We start from the raw sequence: 15,238 nt of genomic DNA, 5'->3' as shown, positions 1-15,238 counted from the left end.
ATCTCTCGAAAATACAGTTGATGGGTAGTGGTGTTTCCTATATTTGTAGGGGGTGGGGGTGGCTGGGGGGTGGAGGGTAGTCCGTTTAGCGTGCAATCGACTCGGGATACTTATAAGATACCTCCATGATTTTTTCAGATTTTTTAATCCAAAAATAAATTAGGCCAAAAACCGGCCTTACCGACCCTCCCCCTTTTATATATATCTTTAAGTTTTTGCTAAAAAGTCATATTATTTGCTAGAAAAAATTCAACTACTACTCACTTGATGAACTTTTTTATTGAAACTGTTCTCTTTTTGTTGAACATTAATCTTTTTGGTTAAAAATTTAATGGTTTTGTCAGAGGATTCACGTATTTTGTGAGAAATTGAAGTATACTAATCAAATATTTTTAGCTGTTTTTTAGGCGAAGAACTTTTGTCTATTAATTCTTTTGTAGCTCATGTCGTTTGTCTCAAAATCCAAGTATTCTATTTTCAACATTTTTCATAGCTTGCATAGTTTGACCGCAAAATAGTATTTTTTATTACTTTTTGTGTTATTAAATAAAATAAAAATTTTCTAATTTTCTTGAAAATACGAAAAGTTGCTATAATAATCTTTCAGGGCTTTTGAAAAGCAACGTTTTTCTTCTCTTCACTTTTTTTTTAATTTTGCGATATCGATTGCTGTGCATGAAATTTGTAAATATTCCAAAGGGTTGTCTCAACAATTTTTAAAATGCTCCAGCTTTTTGAATTTGTATCCAAAATAGCTAGCAATCAAATTCGCCCTTTCTTTCTACCTGGTTAGTAAGTCGGTAACCTCGGAATGTAAACAGTCAGGTCCGCCTGAACCGTTTCCAATTTAAATGCATAATATTTCGCAACAAACTAGACTGAGTACTTGCGCACTGCCGCCCTTTTAAAAAAAAAAGTCGCGAATGTTTCTCGCCCTCCGCCCCCCCCCCCCCCCCCCCCCCTGAAAACTGCGTTGACCGGCAGTTTTAGAAATTACATAACCGGACGGTTTCTATGGACCTGTAGTGTATGCCAAAGCACAATCCAATCCGAGTAGTTTTTTAAAGTTTTCTGGTTCCGGTATGCATACGACAACGACAGACACTATCGTAAAACTAGTTTTTTTTTATTTAGGGAGTTTCGAAACGTTGAGATTTAAAGAAATCCAAAATCTAATTCTGATTTGTGAATTATATTTATGCTATTATTTCAGCGCACAAAATCAGTCATTAAAAAGCAAAATTTACTTCAATCCGAGCTTCAATCTTAAATTTATTATTTTTTTAAATCAATAAACCTTGCTCCTGAGTGATTATCAGGCTTCTAAGATTTCGAAATGAAACAGTTGCGAGGAATTTATGATTAACTAAATAAAGTGATTCTCATTAAAATTTCTTATCTTCCTTCGCCCCGCCCACAGGATCCATCTAGCCTATGGTCGATGCTCGGAAAGGGGAAAATACAAATATCCCAAAATATCAGAATATTCGTCAGTCAAGATGTGTTCAGCATTCTTGGATAATCAATTATTCATTTATTTGAAAAACATCAGAATCCTTTCTGTATTTTACACCGCTCTTATTCTTCTAAATTGGATTGGTAAGTGCAGAATAAATTATTACTAGTATCATCTTTAAAGTTATTGTAGATATATCAAAAAGCATTCAAATTAGCCGAATTTAAACTGGATTCATCAATTCGATATACTTCATTTTACCCCCCCCCCCCAGATTCCTGAACTCCCCCCCCCCTGTTTATACAGACATTGCGCCGCTTTCAAAAACCCTTTAAGGCATTTTATTCCCCAAGAGGAAGCTAAAGGTTGAAAAAATAAGCTTATAAAATCTTTTTGCTCAAAAATAGTAATACTATAGAAATATAAATACTATAATTGGTAATGGTAATTTTCTACTGTCTCATTCTGCTTTTTGTATAATCTGTCTCCCCAAGAGCTTTTGGAAAGGGGTAGGGGTTTGAACTATATTATTTTTTCGAAACAGCTACGAATGGCACACTATAAGAAAAATCTATGGTGAATTTCCCATACATGTATTGGAAGTAATTAACTGATACACGTATTGAAATTTCTTCATACATCAGTATGGAAAAATAGTTGTACGTGTATAGGACTTTACCAATAACGGCTTTCTATTTTTCCCACCCTACAATTAAATGCCTATATTAAATTATTTCTTTTTAATCTTAAAACATTTTATTGAATAAATCTAAAACAATACTTATTCTACATTACATTCAAAAATATCTAATTGCATTAAATCTTACTAAACTCACAATATTTAGCTATTTCACTGCTCTTACTTTAAATTATTTGACAAGTGTGAACTCAAACTATAATAAATTAGACGTTTGATGCCATGATTGTTTTAAATTCTGCTCGTTCTCTATTCACCACGGTTACCACACATGCGCGCTTCACTGAGATGCGCATTCTGCAGCCGCGCATCAAAGTTTCATAAATGACTGGAGGTTTTCCTATACCAGTGTATGGGATTCTTGACATGTATGGGACATTTAAAAGTGAATAACTGACATTTTCCATGCTTATATAGGATATTCAAAAGTAAGCAAAAAGAGTCATAATTTCGTATCTGAAAATTACGATTATGTTTATAATGCACTTTCATTATTTGTCAAGGATAATTATTTAGAATTTTTCATTAAAATTTGAAATATTTTTATTTTGTATGTAAAAGGTTGTATGTTAGATGCAGATTTATAATTTTAGCTGTAGATTCATCATTTAAGCTTTAAGATTGTTTTTCTTCGTCAAACAATAATTTTTTTACTGAAAATGTAACTATTCATATTAAAGATATATCATTTTGTTGGTGAAAAACATTACCAATACGTCATGCTGGTCGAGATAACGTAGCCTATTTTCAATTTCACAATATTGCAGTTGAATATTGATTATTATTGTTGAAATTCATCTAGTTCATTGAAAATTTCATTAGTTTGCTGTAAATTCATTTTTTGCCTCTCACAAAATTAAAGTTTTTGACTGAAAAAGTAACTATTTTCTTTTATGCTGAATTTTTTTTTTTAATTAAAATCTCAACCAGAGTGAAAGTTCAACCACTTTGTTAACATTTTATCACATATATATATTATTTTGTTACATTATTTTTCTAGTTAAAAATGAATTTTTAATTTTTAAATTTGATTGTTGCAAATTAAAATTTTTTATTTAAAAATTCCTCTTTATTGCTAGATATCGAAGACCGAACCCATTTTCAATCAGACAGGGTTCTACACTTGAAATTGCATAATCTTTCGGGCACGAAATATGTTGTTTTTTTTAGAGGAAATGAGGGGACACGTATTTTTCCGATTTGCAAAGAGAATTTTTTTAAAGCGTTTCAAAGCAATTCGAATTTTGTGATTTTAAAAAAAAAACAGCCGATTTTCTTCTTTAAACCTTTATAAATTTTGAGGCAATTCATATATTTATTATTTTCTTTTGATTCGAATAGCGTTTATCATATTCTTCCGCAATTCGCCAGAAAATTAAACATTCAATCATTTTCTTGAAAATACAACTAATTTTGGTTGAAGTTTAAGCTTGTATTGAATTAAAAAAAAGTAAATTATTTTTAGAGTTGAAAAAAAGGAGAAACCTTGAAATATTTCCGATGGAAGCGTCGCGATTTTTCATCTTGCTATAATGAGCAATCACCAAAAAACAGGAACAAGTATTTTTTTACAATGAAAATTAGATACCTGGAAAATGTATTTTTTTTCCTGGGAAACTTGGAAAAATCCTTGATTTTTTTAAAGAAGCGCTTGACATCTTGATTAAAACATGTTTGTTTAATTCCAATTTAAAAATTACTATTATTTCTCGATTATAATATAGATGTAAAATAAAATTTATATTTATTTTTTATCTTCTTTTCGAAAGTCTGCGCACAAATTCTGTAGAATTCACTGGAATTTCTTCAATTTGTTTTAAATTCTTTGAAATCTATTACATTTTCTTTAAAATCTCTTGAATTTTAAGTTTACAATGGCATCTAAGAACTGTTTTGGCAGGTGCATTTTTTGCATATTTTATTTTCGAGCTTTTGGGATCGCATTATATCGAAATAAGTCAAAAAAGTATATTTGAAAATTTAGATCTTAACAAACCTTTTACTAGGAGATAATAATAAAGCACTCTTAGTGCCGCATTGTGCCTTTGGATATAAGGCATTTGCGCATTAGTCGAACAACTAAATAGTGCTTAAAATGTGGTGACGGTATGTGTCAGTAAAAATGACACCGTCTTGACATACCAAAATGAAACCCTCTTTGCCCGACTTCACTTCTGGTGATTTAAGCAAAGCAAACGCTAGCTCATACGACATCGACTGATCCTCCACATTTCTGTCGAAGATGCCGTGCATCCTCTTATCAAAGAGCTGTTCACGGAAGTTTGTCTTATGTGCTTTCTTAATACGGGCTTTCATAACTGAGTACTCCAGATGGATAACATAGAAGGAAAGGCCGAGTGTTTAAGCAGCCTCCTCCGCTGCTTTGTAAAGAAACTCTCCTTTGCCCACTTCTTCGTGCTTCCTGGCCATTCTAAGAAGAGGGTCCCAAGCATTTGCAACTCTATATGCGGTACCTAGAATAATCCTTTTGTGAAGACATTAAAGATTTAGTATTTCACGACCACTATCACGGCGTTATGTGTAGATTTGTGGGGGAAAAAAGACTTAAGTTGCAAATCTGCCGGATGAGACGTTTGCATTTGATTCGGAAAGTATCCTTTATAGAGCTTACGTCCTGAATGCGGCTCTGTGGCACGCCCAGGTAAGTATAGGTCTCTCCAGTGCCCCAGTGTCGTATGCCGCTTCTGTCGACGAGCCAACACAAGCCAGAGATAGTTCGCGTTAGTAGAATGCTGCGTTTTTGCAGACACATCTTACCACACTAGTCCGATTGTCTGAACAATCCTATTATTGAGGATATCTGTAAAGATCTTATGGAGCATGTTTATGCAAGTGAGTGGCCTGTTATTCTTTAGGTCAACTAACTTGTCCAGCTTTGGCAGGGGTACTATGCGCCCTTTCAACAACCATTCGGGAATACGGTTTTCTGACTTTAGATACTATGAAGCCAAAATTCGGGCCAGATGCCGCTGGGTTAGAGGAAAATTCCTCCATCAGAAGGTCTTAATTCCATCTGGTCCCGGAGTAGAATAGTCCTTCTTGCCTCCTAATTCTTTTTCCATCTTCTCGGTATTGATGGGTGGGAATTCTTACTCAGGCGTTATGAGGCTATTGCATAGCCCCTTGAAGCTATTTTTCTTCTTTGAGTCTTCTTTTAGCGAATGAAAAACTGCGTATACTTCTCTCATAAATGTTTCGACCTCCTATGGTTCAGGCAAGTGTTCGATAGTAACTGGATCGACCTACCTCTCTCTGCGCTCTAGACTTCTCCTAGCGTCAGATAGTACCCATATTCTGTCAACCATATGCTGCCAGATGTTATCTACTCAATTACACACTGAATTCCGGATGCGTACTGTCTTGCCCACCCTATATTTGTGGTGATTTATTGCATTCATTTTTTGGTCTTATGATCACCCGTTGATTTCGTTTTACGGTTTGCCTGTGCTAAAGCTCTCGCTGCAATATACACACCACAATTGATATTCCGGAGGTCAGATTCTTAAAAAAAATCTTCAGGAAGTTTGTCGTCCAGTTCAGCTCGATCTTTGGGCTTGAGAGAAACCTTAATTCTAGCGTTTCTCTGGGTCCTGAAGCATCGCTCATTCTCCATTATGTGTTTGCTTGCGTTTGATCTCAGTGCCAATTCTCTTTTTCTGTTTCCGACTTGTTCTGGCTGCGGTTGAGTATACATTCCGCTATTACAACGTCTTTCCAGAGTTTCTCGGTACGGTTTCGCAGTCGCTTATGCAAAAAGTACGAGAGCTCTGGGTGTTTCTCGCACCAAATCTCATGCAGATGCGTCACGTAATATTTTCTTCCAGGCACCATACTAGTCTTAGAGTAATTCAGCGGTCATCCCTGAGTTGATCCATCCACTCAAAAGTATTGAAATTTTGCCGGTCCATCACACTGTCTTCATCTTTATTGACTCCCCCAACTCTAGGATAATCGGCATTGCTGCTCGCCTCATTGTCGGGTGCCCTGCGCGTCGAGTGTTTTTACACGTATTTACTACAAGTACGTTTCATGTTGTCATTGTTGTTCCCACGAGCAGATGGGGGTGATTCCTCAGGGACCATCTCTGAACAAATGTGCGCGACTGTTTATTAATTATTTTAACCATATTAACAGAAGCTCTTAGTAGAGAGACCCCCTATTCGAAACCCGAGGACGCGTCTAGTGGCTTTGTCATACGAAATTACCAATTACAGCTCAAACAAATGGCTTTTACATTAATCGGATGTTTTTGTCTACAACAATTGAATCTGTGAAACCTTTAATTATGAGCAATTACGTCGCAAAGTGTTATTAATGTAAATCTTTGTACACTCAAAATCATTGGAAAAACAACTTGACATATAGAGAAAACAAAACAGAAATGTACGGTTAGTGATCATCGTCATTATTTTAAAAAAATTCACTTTGTACGACGTTCTCGCACCATCTCGGTAAAGGGCTATCTAACGCTCACTTTTCTGGGGACACTATAATCTTATAACATGGTGGTTTCGAATAAAATATCTTACATCACACACGAGATAACATACGTATTCACGTGGAAAAGGACTACTCGTCCTGCGAACATTTACCTCCCAGTCTAGAGGCGTGCCTTTCTCTACTTGTGATGTAATCTAATATTTCTTGGGGAGCCCCTAACCCCGGTAAAATTAAGGTGCCACATATCGCGACCTCTCCATGATAGTGTTAGTATTAAGAATCAAAAATTGATGGATTGCTATTTGTACTTACAGAATTAAGCTCGCAAGGCAAGGTATTTAGTAAAAGTTCTCAGTGCTGCCTCCCGAGCTCATCCGAAGAACATGGTAAGTTGATATTTGTAAGTAACTCGTTACAGGTACTTTAATAAAAGAAGTTAATACAAGTTCCCTAAAAGTTAATTTAAATGTAGCCTTTCTTCTTTTATTTCTGAAGTTTCAATAAATGATGCAGAAAATAACTAAATAATTCATTAAAAACAATTAAAATCTTAAAATCTTAAAATCTCCCTGCCTTAATGTTTTTTTACTATCATATAAATACGAAACCACACTTTTAGATATTTTTTGATAAGACACAAAATCGAGCGATGCAAATCCGAGACTCGAAGGTGATTATCGTATCGGTATTGTCTTAGTTTCAAAAATATTGTTCAGTAGCATCACTAATGTTACATAAATTATAGGATCTAAAAGTTAATATTGTAAATCATGATATGCACGACTATTAACACTTTATACAAATCAAATTTAATAATGCAGACATGTCAAAAATTTAATAAAGGTAGTTCAATCTCAAATGACAAGTAGAATTAATTATTTATTTCGGTCTATACTAACATTTAAAGTAGTCATTGAATAGTGCGCGGGTACACATGCGGAGATTGCACAATATTATGCATTCCAATTGGTAATGGTTCAGACGTCCCTGACTGGTTACGTTTTTATAATCCCGATTTAGCAACAAGGCTATTTGCAGGCAATAACTATCACTGTGTATAAACTGAGAGTCGAGTTTAACTAAAACTTTTTCACATCTAGTTACTTCTTAAATTTTTTGTGATCTGTACTACGAGCGGAATTTTGGGGTGGTTCAAAAAATTAAAAATTATTCCAGTACTTATCCAGTAAAGAATCCAGTTCTTTAATTCCGAGGAAAAAAATGTTTTATTTAAAATTTTAAAGGAGCAAAAAATCGTAAGTGTATAATTTAAGTAGCAAAATAATCTAGAACTTTGAATTCAGGTAGCAAAAAAATTTAGTTTTTCAATTTCGAGCTGCGAAAAAATCGGGAATCTTTTATTTGAGCAGCAACCCGTTTTACATAACAAATTTCAGAGCCCTTAATTTAGGGCTCACAGGCTTTAAAGGCTCTAAAGAAACCCTTAATTATAGGATATTTTGTTATTTAATTTTCAAAAAAGGCGGTGCTAGCTTCAGAGACATTTACAATATTAATTAGAAACAGATATTTTTTCAAGAAAGCCACACATTGCATTTGATACAAATCGTAAAAACAATTTTAGCTGATGTTTCATTTATTAAACGAGATCTCTGATTGATCTAAAATTTTACTCGAAGTGAAAGTTTATCGAACACGCGTAAGCATAGAAAAATTTATTTTCTTGATACTTTTTGACGTTTCCACATATTTAAAAAAAAATTAAATTGCTTGCTTTGTAAAAATATATAAATTGTTTAGAGCTTCATAATATATATTGGTTAATTTTTTTTACAAAAATGTGTATAGTAACATACAGATAAGTTGAATAAATTAAGGGGCTTGCGTCAGATTTTCAGCTTTATTGAAATAACTCAAATCTGATAACGATACTTGTAAAAAGACTTCGTCAAGTTATTTTTCATAAAAATCATGATATTGAATTGTTTACAAACTTCATTTATTTTACCTTGCTCCAATCAGACCTCTTGTCTAGATTCAACGAAAATATTTGTTTAATTTTCAACGAGTTATAATTAACAGGAGATTACATGATTCCATAGCTCATTCTTAATATTTTTTCGTTATGCTCTAATTTAATATTTTTCAAGAAATTCAAATTGAATTGAAACTAAAATTATTTCAATATTTATTTGTAAAATGAATATTTACGGATAACTTTACTACTTTCCTAAAAAAAAGTTAACTGAATACGTCGCAGATAGAAATGAATCCTTCAGAAGATAAAATATTCAGTTGATATCAGAGATCAGAGATATATTTGTCAAGAAAAAAATTTATATCAATGATAAATATACATTTTGTCTTAAAAGTTGTCTTAAAAATGTATCTCTCTCCCCATGATTTAAAAAATGGTTCTGGATAGTCCAGTTTTTTAAGATAAATTTATAACTAATTTATCAAACGTAAGTGATAAATATCAAAATTCCCATTGATAAGAATTCAAGCATGATGGTATTAAAATTTTCACGTTTGTGAACTAATAATGTATGTAGCAGGTATACTATAAAATCGTTTGTTATCTTTCACGTTTATGATGTGTGATGGAAAACGGAGGTTTTATTTAAAATGCGTCTTTTAGAAGAATTTGCAATAATACAATATTTCCTAGAATTTACTTCTTGTCTCTAATCAAATTTTTATTTATTAGCCAAGGCTTAGACACTTCAAAACCTATTTCTGTATGTACAATATCCGAAGGAGAAAGAATAACCAAAATTTATTACAGCATTCAAGTAACCAATGCAATATATTATAGTGATAATGATGATGAATTTGATCATTATTGTAGATTTTTACCTCTTGAAAAATTTGAAGAAGGAATACAATTTCTAATTTAAAAATGGTATTTAAATTGGGTAATAGTTTTTATAAACAAAATACATGGAGTACCTATAGGCTCTCATATTTCTTCAGTATTAGCTGATTTAGTTATGCAAGATTTAGAATCCAGTGTCATACAAAATATACTTCCCGTGTAGCAATTTCCCCGTTTGGTTATAATACAGCAAGGTTTCTGGTCGGATCCCGGCTGGGTTTCATGGACAGGGACCGGGCGGGAGCTGGCCGGGCTACATTTTTCTCGAATCACGTAGCTCGAGGCAGGCCAGTTACTGGTCGGGTCAACCCTGGTTATATCACATGGTCGAGAGCCGGCCGGGTACTGGTCAGGTTAATGTTTTTATAGAAAGTACACATTTTACACCTTATTTCAGTAATTAGTTTGAAAACACCAATTAGTGCGCGAATAATTCTCATTTCAAATTAAAATATACTGTTCTGTATACAGTTTTTCCTTTTTTGCTCCTAACTTAAAATCACCACGTGGCTTCCAAATTGCTATGAGATTTTATCATCAGGGATTGAAATTCTATTCCAATTTTCTTGCCAAAATTGGTTCACTTGATTTGACTTTTAACGTTCACCTTTTTTCCGTGACGTTTTTAGCCGGATCCGACCGGATTCCCCGAACAGCGCCCGGCTTAAACCGGCTTAAACCGGCTTATCCGGTCGAGACGCGGCCGGGTCTCTGATTGGATTTATACACGGGTTATTCTGGTAGATATTATAATTTTTTTTACCAAACATGCAAAACAACATAAAATTTCCATAGTTAGAAAGCTTATTGACACAGTTTTTTAATGATCACAGGAACCATTTGACAACTCAAATATTGAATTAATTTAGAAAATTCTTTATTTAAATGATTATCCAATACAATTTATTCAAATACATATTATTAACAAAAATAAAACAATACAGCAAAAATTCTTTGGACAATTCTAGACTTGCTGACGTTGTATGCAAAGTTCAATTTTGGAATTATGAAAAGCGTTATGTTGGCCAAACTGAAAACATTATTAAACATTTCATTATTTAATTTTTCGATGAAAAATGATCTTTTCAAGTTGAAAATTCATCTTTTAGGTTGAAATTAAGCTTCTTGGTTGAAAATTTATCACGCTGGTCAAAACTTTAATTATTCTAGTTGAAGGTTCAAGCTGTTAGTTGCAAATTCATCTTTTTTGTTTGAAAGTCAATTATTCCAATCAAACATTTACAATTTTATTTGTAAATTTATTACTTTGTTTGAAAATGTAACCACTTTTTTTAAGTTACTTTTTTGCCTGGAAAGTTAACATGGGATGAAGGTGACTTCAAACACATCTTCTTTCAGTAGCAGCATATGTACTACTTAAGCGACTATGGATGCGCTTGAAGCCACTATCAACAGAAGTTATAACATTTTTTTTAAATTTGTAATGCTGCAAAAAAACTATTTCAATTACTCCGTGACATTCTAATGGCAAATTTAACGTAGAATCCGAATTGCATCAAGGTGAACGCCTATCTTGCTGTTTTGTTTGCATGATACGGAAGAGGTACTATGTGGATACTATAAGAGTGCTCTATAGAGTATCCTTTCCGTTCATTCGGTCCTTCAGGGTTCATCTCGAAAAATATTAAGGTGGTAGTTGGGCGTTTACTATGAACAAATTATAATAAAAACAATTAAATAGTCTCGGAAAGGACTCACAGAAAATGGCCGATCCTCCATTCTATACCGAAATATGTGTTCAAGTGAGTTGCAATAAATTCGAGCTACATAGGTTCATTCGGAGAATCTAGGGGAAAAGCATCATTTAGACACTGTTTTTTCTCGTCTAGAGCAAAGTGAAGTTTCGTCTACAAACTATCTGTCACCTATCAAGATAATTTTGTCGGGTGTTATTTGAGTGAAATAGATGTTGATGAGCAGCTAAGTTATGATAATAATTACTTAACTTTAAAGTTTCTCCCATTTACCAGTGACTATTAGTGTCTTGGAATAAAAATTGTACTTGGCGTGATTTAATATTCAAATCGTAGGTTAGTCAAAACCTACATAATATTCAAACCACCAAAGCCGGGATGTAAAAACTAAGTTGTGGCCGTCTGCATCTTAATTGACGTGAAAATACCTAATTGTATATGTAGGCGGTCATGAATTTTTCCTCACATCCCGGTTTTATTTTAGATATCGACGGCCATGACTAACCTGACATTTGGAAGTTGCATTAGGAAGTTATCATTTTATTCTAAGTGACTAGTACATACTGTTAAATGAAAGAAAGTTGAAAATTAGAAAAATATTGTTTCAATTAGTTTCCTTAGTAACAATTATTTAGTCTAATATCGCAATGCGAATAGTTGCTTTGACAGGTGTTGAGGTGGCTGACAGCGAATTTCAGCATTTTTACTCTCGCCATTGAGCCAAAATTCAGTCTCCAAATGATACTTTCCCCTAGATGTCCAGATGTGCACCTACGTTCAATGGAATACATTTGAGACTTGAAAATTGTTTCAAATGCTCATTAGGAGACCAATGAAATTTCAGCTGCAACAAATTTAACACCAGCGTTTTTCTGTGCTAAAACTTGAAATGACGAAAGACATGCATCCGGTATAGGTGAAGTTTCAGATTATTCTGAATGGACACTGGAAGTCTAGATACTTCGTGTTTACCGGAAAAAACGAAAACGGGATGTGATATTAAAATTATAGACATATCGCAAAGTACAGTCGCTTTAATTTTACATAAAAAATTGTCTGTTAAAAACATTTTGGCAAGATGAGTTCCGCCTGTACTCACAGAGAAGAATATTCGCGTGTGCACACCTGTGCTGTTTCGGTGGCCAAAGTTATGGAATTAAAAATTGAATTGTTGCCACATCCACCGTATTCACCAGATTTGGCCCTAAGTAACTTTTTCCGATTTTGAAAAATGGCTTGACGGATGAAAGTTCGCTCTAAACGAAAAGATTATTGCCGCAGATCATGTTGAGAAATTAAAAAAATTAACCCCCAAACAAAATGGGTTTCTATCTTTTTCTAAGGACTTATTGCACAACCCTCGTACTTCGCCTCACATCCTACAATAGAGGTTTTATGTGAGGTTAAGATGGCCACGGACTTTTCCGCATCAAAAATAACTAGAAAATACCTATTAGGAATTGTGATTGGCCATTGCGCCACCTGGTGCCAAAAAATGTAACTAGAAAGAGTAGGTACAATTTTAAAGATTTATTTTAATTTTTGCATTAAAGTGTTTTTACGTTTGTTTTGTGAAGTTCAAAATAATGATTAAATATTAAAAGCAAATATTTATTAAAAAACTCGTTTCAGATAGAATTTTCATCTTATACAGTAAAAAAAAAAACTTTTTTGTCAAAAATGTTTTTTAAAAACACAATTGTTTCACTATTTCATGTAAGTTTCAATGCATGATAAGCTTGAATAAACTCTCATTATTAAAATCGTACCTATTTTTGCTAGTTCTAATGTATGTCACCAGGTGGTGTTTCACAATTTCACCACTTCCAAACGAAATTTAAACAGTGATCAGGACTGTATTGAGGCGTGTGTACTAACCTATGATTGTAAATGATATCTATAACTTTCCCTTGAAAATTCCCTGTCCGAAGGACGCTGATATCCATAGAAGGAAAATGAAACCCTCAAGAAATAATTTTAAAGTAAATATCTAATATAGAATGTATAATTTTTCAGTTAAAAGTATTATATTTTAATTTTCTAGAAACCTTCCTATATTTTTTAATTAAATGGCTGTGAGGAAAGTCTACTCACTTTAAAAAAATGCGAATGTTCAGAACAAAGTTACTTGATTATGTGAAAATATTCTGTATTTAATTTGGTTAATCTAATAATTATTATAACATAATTTTGTCTCAAGATAAATTCTCGTAAATATGAGCCAAACGAAATCAGTGAATTAATACAAACTCACTGAGGTTACACTTCAGATACCATCACTTTAAATTAAAAACTTTAAGATCCGCTGAAAACATTCGTTAAATAAAATTCCTATATTTATTTCTTACAGCTCCGAAATGGGAACCTCCAGAGCCATTGCCATGGAAGTTTGGCTATAATACGGAGAAAAAAAGAGCTGAACTCGTAATGGAAGAAAAAAATTCTAAAAAAACGCGCCCAGTTACTCGAGATGAGTTTTTTATCGATCCACCCGTCCTCAAAGCACCACGTTCGTACAATTATTCTCAGTTTCTCAAGTGAAAGAGTAAATGCGGCATTTAGATGCATATAAAAAAGACATTCTCTGACTTTTAATAAAATAGTGTTTACTCCAAACAATATTCCCAGAAACAATATTAATATTACGGACGTTGCTCAAATTCTTAGTGTATTAGCTTTTTTAACTAACAGAAAATTTTTGCGGTTCACAAAACGAATTTGAAGTTCAATTTCTCGGGAAAGTATTATTAGACATACAATTTAATAGTTTCAACATAGTCCTTTTAATTTTTTTTATTATTATGAATAATGGTAATAATTTTTTTATGGGACTAGCTCAACCAGCAGTACTGCGCCTAATACCAACGGCTCCTCCAGTACCAAGGCCACATCAAAGAGCAAATCGAAGGCAACAAGAATCAGTCAATTTATCAGAAGAAATCCCAAATAATTCTGGAAGAGGTAATGTAAAAAATAAAATTCGATCTAAATGATACATTACACTCAGAAAAAATTTTGTTTCAATCACACAGAAAAACTTTTCTGAATTCATATAATTTAATCAAACAATTTTTTTTGCTTCAATTAAAAAATGGTTTATTTAATTGTAAGTCAAAAATATTTGCCTCATTGAATGAAACAAATACAGTGAACTTCCACTTATGTCCCCGCTCGTCAATGTCCCTGCCCCTAGATCTTCTCTCCCTATACGCACTTATTTCCCCGTTCGTAGTTTCTTCAGCTCCCACTACGGTCCCTATGTGGGCTATACTGTCACGCCCGCGAGAGACCACTTAAAAAATGAGGCCCAACGAGCGGGAAGTTTAAACTGAGTATTTTAATATGACGTCATCGAAATGCAGATAATTTTTTCGAGAAAATATTCAAAACGTAAAATATACTCTTATATGTAATAATAATAAAATTCTTCCAGTTTAGAATGTATTTTCCAAGCCATATTTTATTATTTTGTCAATTAATGACCTTTCAGTGTCCCGCAAAGCAATCAACTGTCCGAAATTTGAGATGAGGGATCCCGATCTGACACACTAACCTCAAATTTTTGCTATTTCATTATTTCACACTGAAAGATATATAATCGACAAAAAAATTGAACATGACTGAGAAAATAATTCAACAATTGAGAATTATTACTGTTCAGGCTGAGACAGTCCGTTCTGTTTTCATAATGGGAATTCAATAATGAAGCTACGGGCGAATATTTATATTGATACGCTCCTGACTCAGAAGTGGACGGCCAGGTAGAGCTAAGGGATGATTCACGAAATCATTCGATCATACGATCGATTGGGCGCGCCATCAGCTAATCAGTGATTTTTAACTGAGGAAGCCTCATTCAAAAAGGATTCAAAAAGGATTCAAAAAGATCGCCGCCCTCTAATTGCAAACCTCCGTCAACTAAAATATTCAAATTCATCAGATTTCGGATAGTTAGCCGCAAGTTTTTGAGAATTTACATTTTTAAAATTTTTTTATAAATTATATTATGCATGATTGTAACTACTTTGCACTGCACAATGTGCAGACCTCGTTGTGCATTTTTGCATTTT

The sequence above is a fragment of the Belonocnema kinseyi genome, chromosome 5, assembly GCF_010883055.1.
Source record: "Belonocnema kinseyi isolate 2016_QV_RU_SX_M_011 chromosome 5, B_treatae_v1, whole genome shotgun sequence".
NCBI classification, from domain to species: domain Eukaryota; kingdom Metazoa; phylum Arthropoda; class Insecta; order Hymenoptera; family Cynipidae; genus Belonocnema; species Belonocnema kinseyi.
This window is presented reverse-complemented; position numbering follows the sequence as displayed.